The 8,879-nt window shown below is 39.0% G+C and overlaps 1 protein-coding gene across 2 annotated transcripts in view; it reads left to right on the forward strand.

Moving 5' to 3' along the window:
* CFAP91 (cilia and flagella associated protein 91) overlaps positions 1 to 8,879 on the forward strand; it is a 135,630-nt gene that overhangs the window by 65,657 nt on the left and 61,094 nt on the right. Inside the window, exon 18 of one of the 2 annotated variants that reach the window (XM_004709828.2) lies at positions 2,410 to 4,419. The exons of the other annotated variant lie outside the window; for it this stretch is intronic. The gene's annotated coding sequence lies outside the window, so the exon portion shown is untranslated. Of the gene's footprint in view, positions 1 to 2,409; positions 4,420 to 8,879 lie in introns of those variants that run through there. 2 annotated transcript variants of the gene reach the window in all.

The following is an 8,879-nucleotide window of genomic DNA, read 5'->3' on the forward strand; positions in this document are numbered from 1 at the left end:
ATATTGCTGTTGTACTCAGGAGTACACTTATCCCAAGTGTTCTTATTCACTTGATAGGCCTGCCTGTCACAGTCTCTGTGGACTATCATGATGGATTGGAATCAAGAAATTCCAAGCATAAGGTCAATTTTCCCTCAGAATGTAAGCTTTAGGTGCTTCGTAGATGCCCCTATTTTTGGTTGAGAAATGATTTTTTCTATTATTCATTGAACCACTAGTGTCAATGGCAAACCTATTTCTGTGGACTTAGTCAAGGTTAGTTCTACAATTTTTTTTTCAGAAACATAAAATGAATATACAGACTGGACCTACCACACTGAACTTTGATGGCTTATCAGTAGTAAAGTTTTAGTGCATTTTTTTTTCAGTCCAGGACCAAGAGTGACAAATTTCTAAATAAGAAAACGACCACCAACTACTATTGTTGAATTTTTAAAGAACAATTTTATTTGTTGAATATTTTAATGGAGTTGGAAATTAGCTTTTGCTTGGTAACTCTATGAATGGTATGGGGGCATTATCTGACTTCTCAAGGGAAACGAGAATCAAAATCAACATTGGATAAAGGCTGATTCCTATGAGGCAAAGGTCACACCTGCCTCCACCCTCTAATTTTCTTTACCAATTCTAACACCAGCCATCCCTCCCTACAACACTCTTCTTCTCCCATGGAATTTATAATTCATTCCAATGGCCACACAGAACTCACAAGCAATAATCACAAGTATGGGGTTTATTAGGGAACTCAACACGTTACAATTCAAGATCAGAAATGCCCAGGATACAGTTCATCAGGAGCACCTCTGTTCAGCCATCCCCTCAGGCAAATCACTGGTCTTTGGGATCTCAGCTATGTAGCCCCTTGGCCTCTGTCCTGATCAGGTAGTGCCACAAAGCTCCTTTAGACTGTGAATAAATGCCCCAAGGGCACTCCACTGTACTGTAAACCACAACCTGAAGGCACTCACCTCTAGCTGTGGGTCAGCTAAGTTAGCTCCCCTGCTTTCAAGTGCCCGGAGGTGAGCCTCCTGCCTGAAAGCACTCAATTGTACTCATTCCATGGGCCAGAAAACCCACTGCTCTGCCTTGTTCCGGCTCTTAGTTCTGCTGCTTCCTCCTCTGCCATCTCTGGTGTCAAATCATTCTGTCTTCTAGAGCAAGGAGGTTCAGTGCCTAAAGATCTTGGGCTTCAAATGGTGTGCTCTACTCCTGGCTCTTCTTTCTTGATGGTACAGAGAGAACCCAATTCTACTTTGGAGACGGCTCATTTTAAAACAAGTAGGATAGAAAAAAGGGACCAATCTCCATATTGGCATTCCATACAATCTATTTCCATGATCCCAACCAGTCACTTGGTAAAAGTTACAAAGACTATGATTAGAAGAACCAAATGAAGCAGTTAATTTCACTACAGTAATGATTCTTAATGAATTCAATCTAAAGTCACAAGGCTTATATGTAGACCTTATGTTGTGGTAAAGTAATTTCAATAACAATTAACGTTATTTGAATCACAAGTATTATTAAGCTGCTTCATAAACTTCCAATGCCATCAAAAGTCAAAGCAAAAAGCCTGAACTCCATTTCCACACAAATTTGGAATAGATGCAACCCATCCACTACACAAACCATCCACTACACAAACAGTTACACATTTGGCTGCTAGCCTGATTGGAAGACAGACTTGGTGGTTTTCTTCCAAAAGGTCAAGGCCATAGAAATCAAATGAAGCACTTCTATTCTGCACACATATGGTCACCATGAGTCAGAATTTACTCAATGGCACCGAAAAACAGGTGACGGCTTATGAAATATGATAATATTCTGTTCTTGACCTGGGTGTTATTTACATAGATGAGTACTTTATAGTGAATCATTAAGCTGGCTATTTGTTTAATGTATTAAATGTATAAATGTATTTGTCTATGTGTGTCATATTTTCAAATTAAAAGTTAAAAAATATATATGCATATAAAAATATATATATGCATATAAAAAAACACATGCATTCTGCCTGTAATAAACACATAGTATTTCTGGAAACATAACGAAGTGATTGGTAAGTAATTATTCCTAAACATGGAAGCCTGGGGGTTGAAGGACAGACTGATTTTCCTCATGGTTAGATTCTTTTGCAGCTTAACTTTTTATGATGTACACATACAAAGATTTTGATTATTAAGTGGTTAATATAAAATTTTATAAAAGTGTTAGAATTTGGAATCTGAAGCTCTGAGAGGTAATAAATGCTTGACTCACGGCAGAGCCGGGGTGTGTAGGGGCCTCTGGGACACTCAAGACCCAGGCGTTTTGTCATTGTTCACGGTCCTGTTTCAGATTCCTTGATCTGGTAATGGGTGCCTTTAAAAAACAACATCATCATGCACAGTTATGTTGTTCTCTTTTCAGATTATGATTTTTTTGGAGATGCTTTATGGGTCATCATCAGATTTCCAGTACCTTGTGCTTCTTCCAAGATGTGCAATCTTCAGAGGCTTGTCAAGGTGTGATTCATGAGGAAAGTGATTTGTTTTCTTTAAACACCCAATAAGTTGAAAATATTTTCAGTGATAATCAAATGAAGGTACTTCATCTTCTTTCAGTGTTTCTTAGACACTCTCCTTCAATTTTTTTTTCTGGTCTCTCATTTCAATATATTGCTAACCATGAGGATATGCTGGCTTGTTGAATCAAACCGAAAGAAACGGGACTGAGTTACTTAAGTGATTTTGCTTTGCTACTCATGGTGTCTTATCATCATTTACTAAGGGTGAAACTGTCCATGCCCATAGCCCTAGGTTCTGGAAGGCCACACATGAGCCTATCAATCTGTCTCCTAGATTGATACCCAACAGAAATGTATAAGTATATGCATCAATCAGCATGACAAAGAATGAATAGCAGTGCTACTCATTATGCCACCCACATTGGAAACCGAAAAGTCCTTCTCTGTTGTATGGAGATATAAATTTAGTATGGTCATACAATTATACATCAAATCACCATTTAGAATTACATCCACACAGCACCAGGGTTGACTAGATTTCTTTTCATTCAAAGATCAACAAGTAGAAAAAAAAGAACAAGGGAACAAAAGTACCAACAACGAAACCAACACTTGGCCCATGTTGTGAGGAAACTGCTGCTACGAACCATCATCCCTCTTCTCAGTTCTAGACCTTTATATACCAATGTGGGTGTAGAGTTGTGTCTACAAAGCAGACTTGCGGTAGGTCTGTGCAGCCTGTTGTATGGAGAATCCTAGACTAGGTCATCAGTAGAATGGAGAAGGCCAAGGGGCACATGAATAATTAATAGTGAATGGCCCAAGCTAGAACCCATTTACCATGAATCAAGAGAGTAGCTTTGAGGGAAGGTTAGATTATATGGATTGAAATTCTAGCATGACTAAATCTCACTAAACCTTTAGCTTCTGCATCTCTGAAACAGTGTAACCAAACAATGTATTTAATGGGATTGATGAGGGTATGTAATGAATTAATTTACACAAAAATACTTGGCACCGCACCTGGCATATCATAATCACCCAATAAGCATCAATCAGCTATTTCTCCAACCTCTTTGGGGTAAACCTCAAAGAAGACATGTGGAGCATGCTTCTTGTTTTGAAGGCAAAATGAACACCTACTGCTATGTGCCATGTGGCCCAGTGGGTGGCAATATCCAACCACGCGTATGAGTTTCTCCAGCACAGATGGGGAAGATGAGAGGCAGGGAGCAGATGAATGTCTAACCGCTCCAGCCCCAAAGGTGATGGGCGAGCAATGAATGTCCCAAATTCTGGAAACCTGAGGTGTTGAGAATAAGGGCTCTCTCTACCAGAGACCAGAGCAGTAAAGGGAAGCCATAAATATTGTGCAGAACCACTGCAGAATCTCCAAAAAGAATACTTAACTAAAGTCATTGAGGAAGGAAGCACATTTTATTACTGGTGTCAACTGTTGAGGAAACGGGAAGTGCGGGCTACGGTTCTTCTCAACTATGGCTGTAGGTTAGAATCACCTGATGAAACTGATTCTCGGGCGTCACCGAAGACTAGGGAATAAGAATCTTTGGGACCTGGGCGAGGATACATACTTTTTGACTCTCTAAGGTGTTTCACATGCATTCAAGGGTTAGGACCAGAGGCGTTTCCTTGAGGACCTGACCCTTCCTTGAACATTAATCGCCCAGATGTGTCATAGAAAATAGGTCTTCATTCCAGATATTAATGGTCTTTAAAATTAAAAACAATTTTTTAAACCTCAGGATTATTTCTTTTTAACCTCAGGATTCTTAAGGAAAACGAATTTTGGAAGGAAACAATGGAACTGAACACAATCATAGCACCTTGTACTTTGCCTGTAGAACACATATCGCACTGGGTGGTAGTGGCCTGTGTGATCATGTCTCCCACCTACTGACCTGGGAAGGGGGGGAGGGCAGGAGCTGTGTCTTGGGAAGTGGGTTTTTGTTTTTCAGTTCCTGATGCCTGACACCACCTTTGGCATATGGTTCTCTCTCAATAAAGACTCACCAAATTAAATCATGCATATTGATGTTTGTAAAGCAAATGTGTGGTTTTGAAACATTTGTATACTGTCTTGGTATTTGGTGATATGAGTTTCATAGAACAAAATTGTAACCACAGGTATGCTTAGCAGTTAAGGCTTTACCTTATGTTATCAGGTAACTGAGTAAGTCATCAAGAGAGGAGGATCTCTTGTCTACCTTTAAAAAGGAATATACACCATTTGCCCTTGGAGCCCTAGTGGCATAATGGGTTGTGAATGGGCTACTAACCACAAGGTCAGCAGTTCAAAACCACCAGTCATTCCACAGAAGAGTAAATCCCATCAAGATTTACAGTCTTGGAAACGCAGAGGAGCAGGTCTACCCTGTCCTTCATGGTCCCTATGTGGTAGAATTGACACGATGGCAATGAGTGTGGCTGTTGGAAGGCATATGCAGCTGAAGAAACCACCAAGAGAAGTTTTAGAGAAAGTGTAAGCATTGTTGTTAGGTGCCATTGAGTCTGTTCCAACTCATAGTGACCCCAAGTGCAACATAACACTGCCCCACCATGCAGCACCCTCACAATCAGTCTTATGTTCGAGTCCACTGCTGCAGTCACTGTGTCAGTCCACCCTGTTGAGGGTCTTCCTCTTTGTTGCTGCCCTTCTACTGGACCAAGCATGATAACCTTCTCCAGGGACCGGACTCTTGATAACATGCCCAAATGTACTCCTTCTCATGTAAGAATTATCTTTTGATTATTTATTTTATAAAGCTTAAAGCCATTACAGTGAACCCTCTTTTATCGCAGTTAATTGGTTCTAGACCCTACCGTGATAAATGAAATTCCGCGAAGTAGGATTCCTTATTTGTAAATCAAATATTTTCATAGTTAGAGCATAGAGGACATGAAAAAACACCCTTTCGTCACCATTACACTCGTATTACCCAATTTATTAAACGAAAAAGGGAAAATACAGTAAAACATTTTGGACGTTACAATTATCATTTATTATTTATTATATTATTTATGGTATCAAGCGTGTACAGTATGAGCCAATCAGTGGCAGTAATGACAGAGCATGCGCTGTTACGCAAAAACCGCGATAGAGTGAAGCCACGGAAGTCGAAGCATGAAGTGGCGAGGGTTCACTGTATATTAAAACTAAATTACCAAGTTAACTTCTGGTGATGGCAGAATGAAGAGGTAAACAATTATTCTCCACCAAAAAAAATGTATAAAACTAGACAAATTTGTCAAAAATATCTATTTGGGGGTACAAGAAGTGTAGTAGACACAAACACTAAGTTGTACCAACTTGGGTAAGAGCAGCAGGAGTGAGTTATTTCTTCACCCCCTTCCACAGCTTAGTCAACAAGAATGGGGCTTAGTTTTCTAGTGGGGCTGGTCTCCCAAGCCAGGAGTTGACAGGGAGAAGATCTTATATAGGGTAGGAAATTTGATGAACTTGCCTGAAAATGAACACAGAAGATTGTGGTTTTGTTAGCCTAAAGATGCAGTCTCAGTTTGGGGCAAGCAGACCAACTAGAAACTTCGTGGGGAGATCCTGAAAACCAGAGATTCATAAAGGACTGAGCTAAGTTCTCCAGACCCCATGCATGCATGGAGGGATAGCAGAGGGAGCTCAATGAAATAGAAAAGCCAAAGAAGACCTGAGAGCTTCTTTCCGTTTTAAATTATTCATCACACTCAAATTGATCCGGAGAGAATGGAAGCCTTATGAGCTTGAGCCATTTGGAAATAATCTCTGTCCAAATCATTGATACCATGAAGCTATGCAGACAGGGGTTACCCCTAAGAGCCCAGGCTAAAAGTACAAATAGATATTGCAAAGCCAAGCACAGAGCCAACAGTGATGTTCCCTGTAGGCTCTGCATGTTAGGACCAGGCCAGTTCCCCTAAGAAAATCCAACAACCCTCAGAAGAATAAAATACACAGTCCAAATTTATGAGGCAAACAAAAAGACAGGAATGTATAACCCATGGAAAAGAAACAAACATGTGTAGAAGCCAAAAAGGTAGTTATTATGAATACATTCAAAGAATTTAAAAAGCGTACGTTCAAATTATTTAAGAGAAATAAGTTAATAGTGATTCAGTACATAATGCATCTCATTAGAGACAGAAAAATTATAAAGAGAGCCAAATAGAAATTCTGTTGAAGAATATAGTAATAAAAATGAAAAGTGCAGTAGATGGGCTCAACAACCTAGTAGGAATGGCATTAAAACAACAAAAAACTTCAAGATGCATGAATCAACATTATCCACTGCAAACGAGAGAGAAGACTGAAGTAAAATAAACTAAGGTTCAGGGTCTTGTGAGATAGCCTAGGTCATACCAGTTTATGTTGGGGGCTTCCAAGCTAAGTGGGGAAAAAATAATTAAAAAACAAGGGAATTTTTCCATGAACTTTTTTGAAGCCCCTGCATACAGTACTACCCTGTTTCCCCGAAAATAAGACAGCGTCTTATATTAATTTTTGCTCCCAAAGATGCGCTAGGTCTTATTTTCAGGGGATATCTTATTTCCCATGAAGAAGAATACAGTACACACTTATTGGTGAACAAGAAAAAGGGAAATTGATGACCTGTATACAGTACGGTAGTAGTTGTCATCACAAGCCAACATAACCAGACCAACTGTGAATCCTACAGTATCAAGAATTTCTTGTTACTACCATTATTTTCATGTATAACAATCAATGGTACGTTTACTCATAATCTATGGTACATTTACTCGCACTTCCTGTCTGCTCCGGGTACGCAGCGTTACGGTAGCTTTGGGGGGGGCTTATTATCGGGGAGGCCTTATATTCAGGGAGGTCTTATTTTTGGGGGATGCCTTATATTTCAATGAGAGGCAAAACTGTAAGTAGATCTTATTTTCAAGGAATGTCTCACTTTCGGGGAAATACGGTAGTACTAGAAAAAGAAATACTATTTTAAGATAGGGTGCCTGGTGGCTGCCCAAATATAATTTTTAAAACATTATAGCTCTGTGAAACTCAATAAATCCCCAACAGGACACGTTCAGAGAAAAGAACTCCTAGTCATCTTATAGCCCCACTGTGGAAAGCCAAAGGGACTACCTTAAGCACAGTCGAGGACAAACAACTAATTGTGGAGGAAAATAAGATGATTCATGGCTGATTTCTCCTCCAATTTTTTAAAAAGTGGGGCGGGAGAAAAGAAACTCAACTTTGTGTTATATGGAAATTATCCTTTGTAAGTTGAAGGGGCATGTTTAAGGTAGAGAGGGAAGAAGAAGTCAGAAAGGAGGGTGAGAACCGTTACACAGTCTGAGAAAGGTGATCAGGGTACTGAATGGCACAGGTAGAAAAGGTGGAGTTGTGTGCCCTGCTGTGCATAGTCACAGCAGCAACAAAAGACATTGTAAAGATGTGTAGCTGGATTTAGTTCGGCTCTGCACTTCACAAGCAATTTTGATGTGGTATTGTAGCCAGAGGGGTAGACTTTTTAAAAAAAACTAATGAAGGTAAACCTCACATTTTATTCAAAAATTAACTCAAAACAGATAATAGGCTTATATGTAAAATTATAAAGATTTTAGAGGGAGCAGAACCATAGATTAAATTATAAGGAACTAAGGCTAGGTAAAGAGTTTATAGACAATCTCAAAAACAATTCATAAAAAGAAAAGTGGATTAATCAGACTTCATTAACATTTTAAATATTTGCCTTGTGAAAGACCCTCTACAGATGGTGGAAATATAAGATACAAACATGATAAAAACACTTTCAAACCACATATTTGACAAGTAACTTATGTCTCAGAAATATAAAGAGCTCTCAAAACTCAACAGCAAAAACTAACAATCCAATGAGGAATGGACAAAACGCATGAGCAGGTCTTTCATGGGAGAGGATGCGCAGATGTGTTGATTGTCACGGCTGTAAATTGTCATCTGGTAGTACAAATCCTCCGATTTTGTTCTGTTTCAAAGTTGTTGGGTTCTCCTAAATCCTAGATGCTCATATAAATAATAGGATCCAATCATCAAGTTGAGCAAAACATCTAGGATCTTCACATGCCATCTGTTTGATCTATAGAAAAATTTGATGAATGAAAATCCATGTGAAAATATTCAGTCTACCAATCTGTGAGAACAGTGTTATCTGTTTACTTGTGTCTTTCCTAATTTATCTCAGCAATATTTAGTCATTGTTAGTGTGTAGGTCCTGAAAGTCTTTTGTTAAGTATCTCCATAATATTTTTATTCTTTTTTTTTAAACATTTTATTAGGGGCTCATACAACTGTTATCCCAATCCATACACACATCAATTGTGTAAAGCGTATTTGTACATCATTTCTCAAAAC

This window comes from Echinops telfairi, unplaced genomic scaffold (genome assembly GCF_000313985.2).
Source record: "Echinops telfairi isolate 266 unplaced genomic scaffold, ASM31398v2 ScPeMD7_3509;HRSCAF=4178, whole genome shotgun sequence".
In the NCBI taxonomy this organism is placed as follows: Eukaryota; Metazoa; Chordata; class Mammalia; order Afrosoricida; family Tenrecidae; genus Echinops; species Echinops telfairi.